This window comes from Sycon ciliatum, chromosome 5, assembly GCF_964019385.1.
Source record: "Sycon ciliatum chromosome 5, ocSycCili1.1, whole genome shotgun sequence".
In the NCBI taxonomy this organism is placed as follows: Eukaryota; Metazoa; Porifera; class Calcarea; order Leucosolenida; family Sycettidae; genus Sycon; species Sycon ciliatum.
Genome location: NC_088647.1, coordinates 2030750 through 2046011, shown reverse-complemented (window position 1 = coordinate 2046011; position 15262 = coordinate 2030750).

Here is a 15262-nt window from a genome sequence, read left to right as displayed (position 1 = left end):
TGGGATCACTAACAGCCTTCTGTTGCACAATTCCTGAACTGACTATTGTCCACTTTAAGCTGCCTAATATTCACAGCAGATAAATGTTCCCTATTTTCGTGAGAAGAGCATAACGCGAATATTAACCAGCGTGAAATCAAACTTCAACCATGGGTATGATGGAGGTGGCCCCAATGCTTTGCGAACGATTGTACATGTCTTTGCAAACTCGCTGGTTCTAAAAAAAGACCGGATTTTGGGCGGATTTTGGGCGATTTACATTATGTATGCTATATGTGTAGTAGACAAATGAGGTTTGGCTCCTTCAAAATACTACAATTTACAAATTACTATTGTGGAAATACTGGTGAAAACACGTGATTAAATCGAAGGAAAACACTAGTTGGCCAGTTGTCTGCTCTCTGTTGCTCTATGTGGTGTTGCATGTGGGTTTCCAGTCTGCAAAGAGTGTGTTTTTGGCTCAAACTGTGAGCATGGCTAGGAAACCAGGACATCTGGGAGTTGCAATTTCTAAACTAGTCCGTGGTATGATTGCTGGCCTGGGTCATGAGCAAGGAGCAGCATTCACCCAAATATGGTGCATAATGAATATGAGTTTTGAGAAGTTGGCCTTTGCGTTTTCGATTTTTCCATTATTTCCTGCACAGGTACAATTCAACATGTCTCCAGCATCAGTAAAACGAGACCATTCAGAAGATATTACAAGGCAAGTGCACCACTGTCTTATTTTGTTGAAGATCAGTGCTGTTGGGTCTTGCATGCATATGATGAATAGAGGTGGCTATAGGTATTCAGGATAGCCATGTATTGTGCTGTCCTGTGATGATATGGCTATCTGTTCTGACGCATGTATTGGGAAAAGGTTGTAGACAAAATGTACTTCAAAATTAGGAAAGATTGGTAGCCATGCAATCCAGAACAGAACCAATACTATTTCCATGTTGGTCTGATGCATAAATTCTGCAAAACTGTAGCCATATTGGCTGTCACTGATCAACAAGCTTTGTGTCCTTCCGCAAAAGCTTTTCTCTCTGTTCAGAACCGGATGTTAAATTTTAGTTGTTGACTAGGCGATTCAGTATATCCGATGGCCTTAGTTAGCAGCCATTGAGATGTGAATTGTCCAGTTCTGAGCTACTTACTTTTTGTTTTGATCATTGAGAAGGTATGCATTGAAAGAAGAGTGAGTAATGAGTATGGAGGTGTATACGTTTATAACGGTTGCTAATGATGATATTGTGCCTGAAATAGTCTTTAGTCTTACCATGCAGTAGGCATATCTGAAGCAACACATGGCCTATTGAGCTTAAATAATGACATGTTGTTAGAAAAGATGAGCTGTACTTTGCTTGAAATATAAAAGCATTACCGCAATAGTTTGATGTATAACACTACTTCTATTTAAGTGTATGCATTTTCGTATTCGCTTTGAAAACTGTGGTTTGGAGGATTAAATAGTGCATCTAAAGTGCGCACTATTCTCCGACAAATACGGTCTAGTATGACTTGTACTACGGATATCATACCATGTCAAGTTGATGTACTTTTCACTGTACTTTGTGTTTGCATCTGGCAGATGTCTTTCCTGCGGAGGTATTTCAACTTCTAGTGGTGGTCATTTCCGAGAGGGAATAATATTGTAAGCACTATTGACGCAGTAAATTGGTTCTCCGTTTGCTGGCTGATGGGAGCAAGTTTTGAGTACGGTATTACCCACCGTGTAACGTTTTCACACATTCCATGCCAGATCTGGACAGGAATCTGTTCAAGATAGCCATTTTGACAGGGTTAAGCATGGGAACATTAGCAGCCGGGTGGTAAAGAAAATGTTTGTAAAATGTGACTGGTGTGGTGTTAATCTAGTCGAAATGAGGTATGTAACATAGTTTTATAAACATCCGCTTGATCGGGGGAAAGTTTATGAAGGTTATGCAGTTGATGTCATTGATGTCATTTAAGGCAACTACAGTCCGTTTCAAAAAGATTTACAATCCTGGCGGTCGCCCGCGGAGTTTGGCGTCTTACCGTATGAGCACTCGAGCGCTGCCTGGAAAAACTCACTGTGAACTCGAAGAAATATTCCGCGCGAAAGCAGGAAAAATGACAACTCACTCACGTTGACACAGTCATGTACGTCTGGTTTACAACAAACGAGTTCTTCCTCGTATCGATAATGGAGAGAGGACATGTCGAAACGAAAGTGTTGTAAATGTTGACGAGCTGCATGGGTCCGTTTTGTGACCAAATAGTTTCTTTGAGCTGCGATGCAATTTACTCACCGTGTGACGAAAACGACATCAACACGGACTCGTTCCCAAGGCCATGACTTGGCAAAGCTATCCGTGTGACTTCGACGACATTTTGAGAAAAGTAGACGCTTGTGAACGCTGATCAGGGAGTCGTAAAATACCGGTATTTTACGACTCCCTGCCGCTGATAGAAGACGGCGTTGACTGCTAAATTCAAATAAATTGCCGATCTTGAAATACTAAAATAAATCTCAAAAAGCTACAGCACGATGACTTCCATTATAATTCACTCACACCATTGCAGTGTTGTGGGTGTGTTCACATGGCGTGAGCCAGTCAAGTGTCAGTCAGTTCGGCAGGAAGCGCGAGCTCCAACAACAAGTCGTTTTGTGCAGCCCAGGCATCTTCTTTGTCTTGTACCAGCTTGATCACCAAAACAATGAAAAAAACGTTTGATTTGAGGATAGGTTGGGATTTGAACTCACAACTTCATGGTCAGCAGACAGCATTCATAACCACAAGGCCAAAAATGAAAGGATAAATCGTGGGTTTTGATAAAAAATCGATACTGGCTTCCTGGGCAAATTGTAAACCATGGGAAAAGGCCGGAAACCTGGCCGAAATTCTAACTCCTTAACGGTTGGTCCAATTGTTCCGAAACCTTTACAGAACAATTTGCCGTGTCCTAACAAGCCATTCTATGTACTTTTTTTGTCCAAATTTCCCTTATCTTCATACTTTTTAAGACCCAAACCTGATTGTAAATATTTTTGAAACAGACTATAGCGGATTTGTTTAAGTGTACGACGCGAGCCGGTCTAGATAAAGAATCATATTGGCATGTTTAGCAGCATCCCAAGTAATGTGTGCATATGATGACATCATCACCTGTAGATTACAAGCTATGATCTCTTCACACTCTGTGAGGACATCAGCCAGGTTTGTTTCCGGTGATTTTTCTGATGCATTCGTAGACCAGCATTGTACACACACTTGTGAGAGTGTGTTTTTGACTTTTGATACACCGGATGATGTTGTGGTAAACATACCATAGGACTAGAGGTTCAATTCTGCATTGAGACCAAATGCGGGCAGGAACCGCTCTGATTGGTGATGTATACACTGGAGTGTATGTGCAAAGATAGACAATGGCTGAATGGAATGGAGATGCAGAAAGATGCAGAGAAAGAAGAAATGAGCATTGCTATGTGAGACCATGGTGTAAGATGTGAAAACTAGCAAATGTGACTTAGCATTGTTATCAATTCATAATAAATTTCATATATTATTTGTTTTCATATTCGGAGAAAAGGAGGTTTGTCAACTGACCATCATTCTATTCAGTTGCTATGAATAGCAGCTACCCGAATAGAGCGGTTGTCAGTTGGAGAAGAAGGAAGTGTTCAAATATTTGGTTATTGAACCGTGCGTGTGCTGCTGTTGCTGATGATGACACTGCTGGGTCCCTCACACTGGTACAAGACTGGACTGGTGCATGGGGTCTGGCCACGGCCTGCTCTTTGCAGTGCCAGGTCTGAAGCATGCAGGACTATTGCCTTGCAGCCTTATAGCCATGCCGCCATTCTTGGTCATTGTTTGGTTCTAGTAAAAACCCTCATGATGGGCGAGGCCCGAAAAATTCACTGTTATTTTAAATTGAACCACAGTAAAGAGACTGTTTGGAGTTAAGGAGGTCAGTTTCATAAAATAAATAAGTTCAACCAGCAACTTGTTTGTATGTAAACGGGATTCCTCCTGTTATACGAACAATAAAATCTGAAATCTGAATAAAAATCTGATTGGGATCACGTACAGCCTTCTGTTGCACAGTTTCTGAAGTGACTATTGTCCACAGTAAGCTGCCTAATATTCACAGCAAATAAATGTTCTCTATTTCCGCGAGGGGAGCATAACGTGAATATTAACCAGTGTGAAATCAAACTTCAACCGTGGGTATAAGGCAAGTGGCCCCAATGCTTCGCGAAATTTTGCAATTGCTAACTTGCTTGTTCTAAGAAACAGCGAAAATTTAGTGACACAAATTTTGGGCGATTTACATTATGTATGCTATATTTGTAGTAGACAAATGAGGTTTGGCTCCTTCAAAATATTACCAATTACGAATAATTAAGGGGGGTGGAATACTGCTAGAAACACGTGACGAAAACACAGTAAAACCCGAGTTGGTCAGTTCTCTACTCTCTGTTGATCTACGTTGTGTTGCATGTGGGGATGTAGTCTGCAAAGAGTGCGTTTTTGGCTCGGACTGAGCATGGCCAGGGAACACGGACATATGGGTGTTGTAATTTTTACACTTGTCCGTGGTATGATTGCTGGCCTACGTCATGAACAAGGAGCAGCATTCTGCCAAAATTCACCCAAATATGGTGCATAATGAATATGAGCTTTGAGAAGTTGGCCTTTGCTTTTTCGATTTTATCCATTATTTTCTGCACAGGACATGTCTCCAGCATCAGTAACACGAGACCATACTGAAGATATTGCAAGGCAAGTGCACCACTGTTTTATTTAGTTCAAGAGCGGCTGTCGGGTTTTGCATGCATATGATGAATAGAGGTGGCTATAGGTATTCAGGATAGCCATGTGTTGTGCTGTCCTGTGATGATATGGCTATCTGTTCTGACGCATGTATTGAGAAAAGGTTGTAGACAGAATGTAGGACAAAATTAGGGAAGATTGGCGGCTACCGTAGTGACGCGCATATTGTGCCTATGCCCGGGCATAATAGCAACCCTCAAAAATGAGCGCATGGGCGTATAAGTGAACCTTAATGCAGTACATCCCGCGACACACGGACACCACAAAAACACCATGTTCACATAGTTTAATGTGCATTGTGGTACTGCAATATGTGCATACTTATGCAAGGTACCGGTACATTAGCAACTCAGGCGCATGCGCCTATGTGTGAGACAAACAATCCGCAAAATTTAAAAAATAACGCAAAAACTCACTCATAAGCGCATGGGCCTTATGTGCGTCACTACGGTATGCAAAAAAGACGAAATGATATAATCATTCTATTGTTGGTCAGATGCGTAAATTCTGCCAAACTGTAGCCATATTGGCTGTCACTGATCAACAAGCTTTGTGTCCTTCTGCAAAAGCGTTCCTCTCTGCTCACAGCCGGATGTATTCCATTGCATTGAATTGCTAACTAGGTGATTCAGTATTTCTGATACTGAGCCTTAGTTAACAGCAATTGAGATGTGAATTGTCCAGTTCTGAGCCACTTTACTTTTTGATTTGATCATTGAGAAGTTGTATTTCTCGCCGGCCGAGCGCAGCGAGATAGGCGAGAAATGATTTCTCGCGAAATATTTTTCAGTTGCAAATAATGCATCTGGTGTGTTCTTTGTTGTCGCTTCTTTTCCTGACTTCTTCAGTCAGTTTTGAGTTTCACCAGTGTCCCTGCCCTCCCACCCTTTATTTCTGTGCATATTATCAATGCTTTTTATCACTGTTTGCCGTGATGTGCTTGCCATGCCTACATGATGCCTAATCGCCATTGGGGATATATGTTGGACTCAGTAGAGCGTCCAGCCCCTATATGATGTCCAACCCCTATATAGAGTCCATTGGTCCAAAATCCACTGTACAGAGTCCAAATTTGGAATCAACTGTGAGCTCAAAGTTTCGATGGACATCACTCCCTGTATAGAGTCCAGCCAATTGGCTTCACCCCTATAATATAGGGGTGAAGCCCCTATAATATAGGGGTGAAGCCAATTGGCTGGACAGTTGATTTTGGACCAATGGACTCTATATTATAGAGTCCATTGGTCCAAAATCAACTGTACGGAGTCCAAACTTTGAAATCAACTATAAAGAGTCTTTATGTGGACGACACCCCCTGTATAAAGTCCAGCCAATTACGCATCCCCTATCGAGTTCGAAAATAGACATAGGATCTGCTGTAAGCAGTGAATATTAACCAGAAAACGACCTCTCCCTTTAATCCTTTACATCATTCACTTCTCAAGATAAAAAATATGTATTGAGGCGCCACTGCAGCCACTTCATTACATGAAAAACCCTACAAACACCATCCTCAAATCAAGTGGTCTCTTCGCAGACGCTGCAAATTACAATATCTCAATCATGTAGTGGTGCCAAATTATTGTGCACGCACACACACATGCACACACCCACACAACGCCAAGAAAATACCTAGAAAAAAAACAAGAATCGAAAGAGAATAATGGAGAGCCCAGGATTAATTATTTGTTTTCAAATTATTGTGCGCGCGCGCGCGCGCGCACACACACACACACACACACACACACACACACACACACACACACACACACACACACACACACACACACAAACTTATACAACGCCAAGAAAACACCAAAGAAAGAGTAGAGACACAATACACACCCAACTCCAACAGCCATGCAAACGTCCACCCATTTACATGTAAAGTCAAGAGGGATAACAAATAATTATACGAAACGAATGCATACGGGGACGGGTACACGCACGTTTACATACACGTAGTAGTGTAAGAGAGTAACATAGTGCAGTGGTCAGCATAATACTAGCACATGCTGAGACTGCAATAGCAAGCTTCACCATTGCTCATGGCCATGCAAATGTTCAGCAGCACTCAGTTCCGCAAGCTTCTGAAGATCAGCACACCTGCAACAAATAGATAACACAAGGATACGCTTATTACCGTAATGATGCATGGGAGCACACAACTACCAAGTTCTCAACAAATGTGATGCTCAATGAAAATCAATCCACTCAAAGACCTGTGAACAGGTGACGGTGGGGACAATAATCTATTAGTAATACGAGGAACAAGATCGTTTGTGCCCACTCAAGACGCACAGACACACCAACATACATGTAGTGTACACAGTGTTTCACTTCACTGCAACTAAATTCAAATGAGATGATTTGAACAATCTGTACAGCGTTGCTGTCAGTCAGTCTTCCCCAAGATGGAAATGCAATGATTTGTTGTCACGAGGCAGTTTCGCTGACACAATGTCATGTTCGTGACATCAAAACGGTTACTTCAGGGAATACGAGTATTAGCTTGAGAAGCTTTTTCTTGTCATTGGCATACAAGCAATCCTCCTAGTCCTACTACTACTAGTACACTGGCACTGCGTTTGTGGATCCCATTGTATTTGACATCATACTACAGGAACAGTGTCGTGGAGTTCACATAATTATCACAGGGATAAAAATACATTTCTCATGAAATAAAATAATAATAATTATTGATGATAGCTAGACGATCATATACGATTGATGCAAAGTCCTTGCAGTCCTTGAGGACTATTACGAAGTGGTTGATTACTTTTAGGGCATTCATTCAAGCAACATCAAACAAACGCGATACGCTCCTTGAAAATGGAAAAAAATTCAAGCATAACGACAGAACAGCAGACCAATCGAAACGAGTAAAAGCTTCCTTACCTCAGTCATCGTCCTGCCATGTAGTTGGACAGCCTTTTGACACGGTGGTACAGGCAGCTCTTGTCCAGTCAAACAGGGGTATCCTTGTGGCGTCGAACGAAAGAGAGTGTCAGTGTATCTGACTCGTCAGATTGCAACTGTGCTGAACTTTTCTCTTTCTCCGCTTTCTGCTTTCATCCCTCGCTCTGATGAAACCGTTCAAACGTCTTACTGGCAGCAATGGCCAGCCAAACAGGGGATCCTTGTGGCGTCGAACGAAAGAGAGCGTCAGTGTACCTGACTCGTCAGATTTGAACTGTGCTGAACTTTTCTCGTTCTGCAATTTCTGCTTTCATCCCGCGCACTGATGAAACGTCTTCAGAGAACCACAAGACGCTTTCCAGATTTGATTTTGAACGTCTCCTTATCCTCCTTGGTTACCTCGAGACAGATTACTGTCAGCAACTGCACAGCAGAATTGGCAGCCATGGCTGAAGTGAAGAAAGGAATGCGCTGCCACGAGGCAAGCAAAACTGAAAATGTTTTTGTTCTCTTTCGGGCACAACACACAGGACGGCGTGACTGGATAAACTGGACTCCTGGACTGTGAATAGGGGACTTGTAGAAAAAGTGTACTCCTTATAGGGGATTGCGCGGCAGGATGAAGCTGATCAAAACTGAGGGGACTCCTGGACTCTGTATAGTGGATTTTGGACCAATGGACTCTATATAGGGTGCTGGACATCATATAGTGCATGGACTCTATACTGAGTCCTACATATACACCCGGTTTTTTCCCTCACAAATGCGTCCGTCGGCGCGAGGGTTTTTTCCCGGCTGGCTCGGTCCAGGAAAATTAATCTGACGGTCCCAAGTGGTTCTGCATCATGGCCTATTTCTGCTATCCACTGGCACGTCTAGTCTTTCTGAGACACTCTGTTCTCAGTCCTTGCTTGCTTCCATACCTCACTCGTTATCCGGTTCACATCTGGCTGCGGCCAACTACCCTTCACTTTGTGTGTTGTCGCTATTGCTGTCTATGTATCTGTGTATGCCAGTATATGTGGAGCGAGAATGTATGCATTGAAAGAAGAGTGAGTGGTGAGTATGGAGGTGTTTACGTTTATAACGGTTGCTAATGATGATTATTGTGCCTGAAGTAGTCTTTAGTCTTTCCATACAGTAGGCATATCTGAAGCAACACAGGTCTTACTGAGCTGAAATAATGAATGTTGTTGCAAAAGAACTTTGTATCTGAACTTTTCTTGAAATATAAAAGCATTATCGCAACAGTTTGATGGATAACACTACTCTTAAAGTGAATGCATTTCGTATTCGCTTCCAAACCTGTGGTTTGGAGGCTTAAATAGTGGATCTAAAGTGCGCACTAGATATCCTTAGCTAGAAAAATGCTAACGTAAACGCAAATCTTTCCCTACTTCGGATCGTTCAAGCTGACTTTTCCCTTAGCACAATGTATGTTATAGTTGAGACAAAGTAGTCGTGACAACCATGGCGTTATGAATTTTCGTGGAAACAGGTGCGGGAAATTCAAAATTTTGAACCAGGGATTAGTTTGCTGTCGTTCCGAAAGAATACCTTGGCGAGGTCTTTTACTCTGGAATAGCAAAAGCGCGGCGAAAATGAGTTTTCGCTGTTCCCAGGTCCTTGGAAAACCTTTCCTAAACGCAGCACCGAAGACTGTAAGGGTTCTCCAGCTCCAGCACGTCTAGGAGAGGCCGATGAATTTCTTCCTCAGGAGTGCCGTGGAACTGGTCCTTTGTTTCCCAGATGGGATAGAGGGTGAAAGGGACGAAGCAGAGGACGCAGACATTGGCAACTGAAAGGCAAAACTCGCCAAAAAAGCTAAAATGTCACAAGAGGAAGCAATCTCGACTCTCATCTCGATCTGCACGTGCTGCCGCCAGTTACAAAACAATGCGAGTTTTGCATTTTTGCAGAATTACCATAACGAACGTCGGCCCGTCATTTTGAGCTCTGAAACGTGTTTCCGTTACCCGATAACGTCTTTTGTCACGGCTGGGAGTGAGTACCGTAAAAGTTAGCGTTATCGTACTTTTGCTAAGGATGTCTACTATTCTCCGACAAATATGGTCTAGTATGACTTATACTACGGAAATCATACCATGTCAAGTTGATGTACTTTTCACTGTACTTTGTGTTTGCATCTGGCAGATGTCTTTCCTGCGGAGTTATTTCAACTTGTAGTGGTGGTCATTTCCGAGAGGGAATAATATTGTAAGCACTATTGACGGAGTAAATTGGTTCTCCGTTTGCTGGCTGGTGAGAGCAAATTTTGAGTACGGTATTACCCACCGTGTAACGTTTTAACACATTCCATGCCAGATCTGGACAGGGATCTGTTCAAGATAGCCATTTCGACAGGGTTCAGCATGGGAACAATAGCAACGGGGTGGTAAGGGAAAGGTTTGTAAAATGTGACTGGTGTGGTGTTGATCTAGTCGAAATGAGGTGCGTAACATAGTTTTATAAACATCCGCTTGATCGGGGGAAAGTTTATGAAGGTTGTGCAGTTGATGTCATTGATGTCATTGAAGGGAACTAGCGGATTTGTTTAAGCGTACGACGCGAGCCGGTCTAGGTAAAGAATCATATTGGCATGTTTAGCAGCATCCCAAGTAATGTGTGCATATGATGACATCATCACCTGTAGATTACAAGCTATGATCTCTTCACACTCTGTGAGGACATCAGCCAGGTTTGCTTCCGGGGATTTTTCTGATGCATTCATAGACCAGCATTGTACACACACTTGTGAGAGTGTGTTTTGACTTTTGATACACCGGATGATGTTGTGGTACACATACCATATGAGAGGTTAATTCTGCATTGAGACAAAATGCAGGCAGGGAACCGCTCTGATTGATGATGGGTACTCTGGAGTGTATGGGCAAAGATAGACAAGACTATGGTGTATGATGGGTTTTTAGCTGCTGACCTCATACGACGAAAAGTATGTGTGATGCTACTAGACTACAACAAGTATGGGACCGTGACCAAGGCAATGAAGATGTAACCATGAAGGCCTTCCCATTCTTCCCATTCTTCTCATTTATTTGTTCATTTGGCTTGTGTGAAAACTAGCAAAGGTGACCATTATCAAAGGACAATAATTTTCATATATTATTTGTTTTCATATTTGGAGAAAAGGAGGTTTGTCTACTGACAACCACTCTATTCAGTTGTTATGAATAGCAGCTCCCCGAATAGAGCGGTTATCAGTTGTTATGAATAGCAGCTCCCCGAATAGAGCGGTTATCAGTTGTTATGAATAGCATCTCCCCGAATAGAGCGGTTGTCAGTTGTTATGAATAGCAGCTCCCCGAATAGAGCGGTTATCAGTTGTTATGAATAGCAGCTCCCCGAATAGAGCGGTTGTCAGTTGTTATGAATAGCAGCTCCCCGAATAGAGCGGTTGTCAGTTGTTACGAATAGCAGCTCCCCGAATAGAGCGGTTGTCAGTTGTTATGAATAGCAGCTCCCCGAATAGAGCGGTTGTCAGTTGTTATGAATAGCAGCTCCCCGAATAGAGCGGTTGTCAGTTGTTATGAATAGAAGCTCCCCGAATAGAGCGGTTGTCAGTTGTTATGAATAGCAGCTCCCCGAATAGAGCGGTTATCAGTTGTTATGAATAGCAGCTCCCCGAATAGAGCGGTTATCAGTTGTTATGAATAGCAGCTCCCCGAATAGAGCGGTTATCAGTTGTTATGAATAGCAGCTCCCCGAATAGAGCGGTTGTCAGTTGTTATGATTAGCAGCTCCCCGAATAGAGCGGTTATCAGTTGTTATGAATAGCAGCTCCCCGAATAGAGCGGTTGTCAGTTGTTATGAATAGCAGCTCCCCGAATAGAGCGGTTATCAGTTGTTATGAATAGCAGCTCCCCGAATAGAGCGGTTTTCAGTTGTTATGAATAGCAGCTCCCCGAATAGAGCGGTTATCAGTTGTTATGAATAGCAGCTCCCCGAATAGAGCGGTTATCAGTTGTTATGAATAGCAGCTCCCCGAATAGAGCGGTTATCAGTTGTTATGAATAGCAGCTCCCCGAATAAGAGCGGTTATCAGTTGTTATGAATAGCAGCTCCCCGAATAGAGCGGTTATCAGTTGTTATGAATAGCAGCTCCCCGAATAGAGCGGTTATCAGTTGTTATGAATAGCATCTCCCCGAATAGAGCGGTTATCAGTTGTTATGAATAGCAGCTCCCCGAATAGAGCGGTTATCAGTTGTTATGAATAGCAGCTCCCCGAATAGAGCGGTTATCAGTTGTTATGAATAGCAGCTCCCCGAATAGAGCGGTTATCAGTTGTTATGAATAGCAGCTCCCCGAATAGAGCGGTTATCAGTTGTTATGAATAGCAGCTCCCCGAATAGAGCGGTTATCAGTTGTTATGAATAGCAGCTCCCCGAATAGAGCGGTTATCAGTTGTTATGAATAGCAGCTCCCCGAATAGAGCGGTTATCAGTTGTTATGAATAGCAGCTCCCCGAATAGAGCGGTTATCAGTTGTTATGAATAGCAGCTCCCCGAAAAAAGCGGTTATCAGTTGTTATGAATAGCAGCTCCCCGAATAGAGCGGTTATCAGTTGGAGAAGAAGGGAGTGTTCAATTATTTGGTTATTGAACGGTGCGTGTGCTGCTGTTGCTGATGATGACACTGCTGGGTCCCTCACACTGGTACAACACTGAACTGATGCATGGGGTCTGGCCACAGCCTGCTCTTTGCAGTGCCAGGTCTGAAGCATGCAGCCCTATAGCAATGCAGTCCTATAGCCATGCCGCTATTCTTGGTCATTGTTTGGTTCTAGTAAGTACCCCGATGATGGGCCGGGTCCGTAAAATTTGACATTATTTTAAATTGAACCGTAGCAAAAAGACTGTTTTGGAGTTTTTTTGTTTTTTACGCCGCGCGAGCCGACTCGCCCACGCGAATTTCGTTCGAGTGTCATAACTCTGCGCCATGACCTCGGATCGTCTTCGGGGTTTTTTGAGCCGACAGCTGAGGCTTTTCTGATACGATTGGACCTTTCGTTTGTTGAATTCGAACAAGGATTGACTGAATGACGAAAGTTTGAAGTCACCTCAGCATGCACTGTACAGTCTGGCGGATATATCCGCCCTATAGGCGTTATAGGGTTAAGGAGGTCAGTTTCATAAAATTAATAAGTACAACCAGCAACTTGTTTGTATGTGAACGGGATTCCTACTGTTATACGAATAATAAATTCTGAAATCTGAGTAAAAATCTGACTGGGATCACTTACAGCCTTCTGTTGAACAATTCCTCAAGTGACTTTTGTCCACTATAAGCTGCCTAGTATTCCCAGCAGATAAATGTTCCCTATTTCCGCAAGAGGAGCATAACGTGGATATGAACCAGCATGAAATCAAACTTCAACCGTGGGTATAAGGCAGGTGGCCCCAATGCTTCGCGAAATTTTGCAATTGCAAACTTGCCGGTTCTAAGAAATAGCGAAAATTTAGTGACACGAGTTTTGGCCGATTTACTATTATGTGTAGTAGACAAATGAGGTTTTGCTCCTTCAAAATATTACCAATTAGGAATAATTAAGGGGGGTGGAATACTGCTAGAAACACGTGACGAAAACACAGTAAAACACGAGTTGGTCAGTTCTCTACTCTCTGTTGCTCTATGTGGTGTTGCATGTCGGTTTGTAGTGAGTGTGTTTTTGTTTGGAACTGAGCATGGCCAGGAGACCAGGACATCTGGGAGTTGTAATTTTTACACTCGTCCGTGGTATGATTGCTGGCCTACGTCATGAACAAGAAGCAGCATTCTTCCAAAACGCACCCAAAAAAGGTGGATGATGAATATGATTTTTGAAAAGTGGGTCTCTAATTTTTTGGCTTTCTTTTATTTTCTGCACAGCTACAATTGAACATGTCCCCAGCATCAGTAACACGAGAGCATTCAGAAGATATTGCAAGGCAAGTGCACCACTGTCTTATTTACATTGTAGTTGAAGATCAGTGCTGTTGGGTCTTGCATGCATATGATGAATAGAGGTGGCTATAGGTATTCAGGATAGCCATGTGTTGTTCTGTCCTGTGATGATATGGCTATCTGTTCTGACGCATGTATTGAGAAAAGGTTGTAGAAAAATTGGATTTCAAACTTAGGAAAGGTTGGTAGCCATGCAATCCAGAACAAAATTCATTTCCATGTTGGTCAGATGCGTAAATTCTGCAAAATTGTAGCCATATTGGCTGTCACTGATCAACAAGCTTTGTGTCCTTCCGCAAAAGCTTTTCTCTCTGTTCAGAACCGGATGTTTTGCATTCCATTTAGTTGTTGACTAGGCGATTCAGTATATCCAATGGCCTTAGTTAACAGCCATTGAGATGTGAATTGTCCAGTTCTGAGCTACTTACTTTTTGTTTTGATCATTGAGAATGTATGAATTGAAAGAAGAGTAAGTAATGAGTATGGAGGTGACGGTTGCTAATGATGATATTGTGCCTGAAAGAGCCTTTAGTCTTACCAAGCAGTAGGCATATCTGAAGCAACACGTGGTGTTTTGAGCTTAAATAATGACATGCTGTTAGAAAAGATGAGCTGTACTTTGCTTGAAATATAAAAGCATTACCTGAACAGTTTGATGAATAACACTACTTTTAGATACGTGAATGCATTTTCGTGTTCGCCTTGAAACCTGTGGTTTGGAGGCTTAAATAGTGCATCTAAAGTGCGCACTATTCTCCGAGAAATACGATGTAGTACGGAAATCACACTAGGTCAAGTTGATGTACTTTTCACTGTACTTTTGTTTGCATCGGGCAGATGTCTTTCCTGTAGAGTTATTTCTACTTCTAGTGGTGGTCATTTCCGCGAGGGGATAATATTGTAAGCACTATTGACAGAGTATATTGGTTCTCCGTTTCCTGGCCGGTGAGAGCAAATTTTGAATACGGTATTACCCACCGTGTAACGTTTTCTCACATTCCATGCCAGATCTGGACAGGAATCTCTTCAAGATAGCCATTTCGACAGGGCTCAGCATGGGAACAATGGCAGCCGGGTGGTAAGGGAAATCTTTGTAAAATGTGACTGGCGTGGTGTGCATCTAGTAAAAATGAGGTCGGTAACATAGTTTTATAAACATCGGCTTGATCGGGGGAAAGTTTTGTGAAGGTTATGCAGTTGATGTCATTGATGTCATTGAAGGGAACTAGAGGATTTGTTTAAGTGTACGACACGAGCCGGTCTAGATAAAGAATCATATTGGCATGTTTAGCAGTATCCCAAGTAATGTGCGCATATGATGACATCATCACCTTGACTGTTTCCAAATATCAGATGTCTCGGATTGTAGGAAGCCAGGATTTCAAATGGCTGATGGCCGTGTAGCTTCTGGCAACAAAGTATGGTCGAAAATCACTTTTGGAGTATTCAAAGATTTGAGGATGTTTCTCTTCCTCTGTGTTTGGTGAAGTTTGCTTTGTCCTCCATGAAAAATGATAGGCTAATTTTCTTTCTGTGTGTGAAGACCTGTGGTTGTTGGCAATAAAGTTGCCCA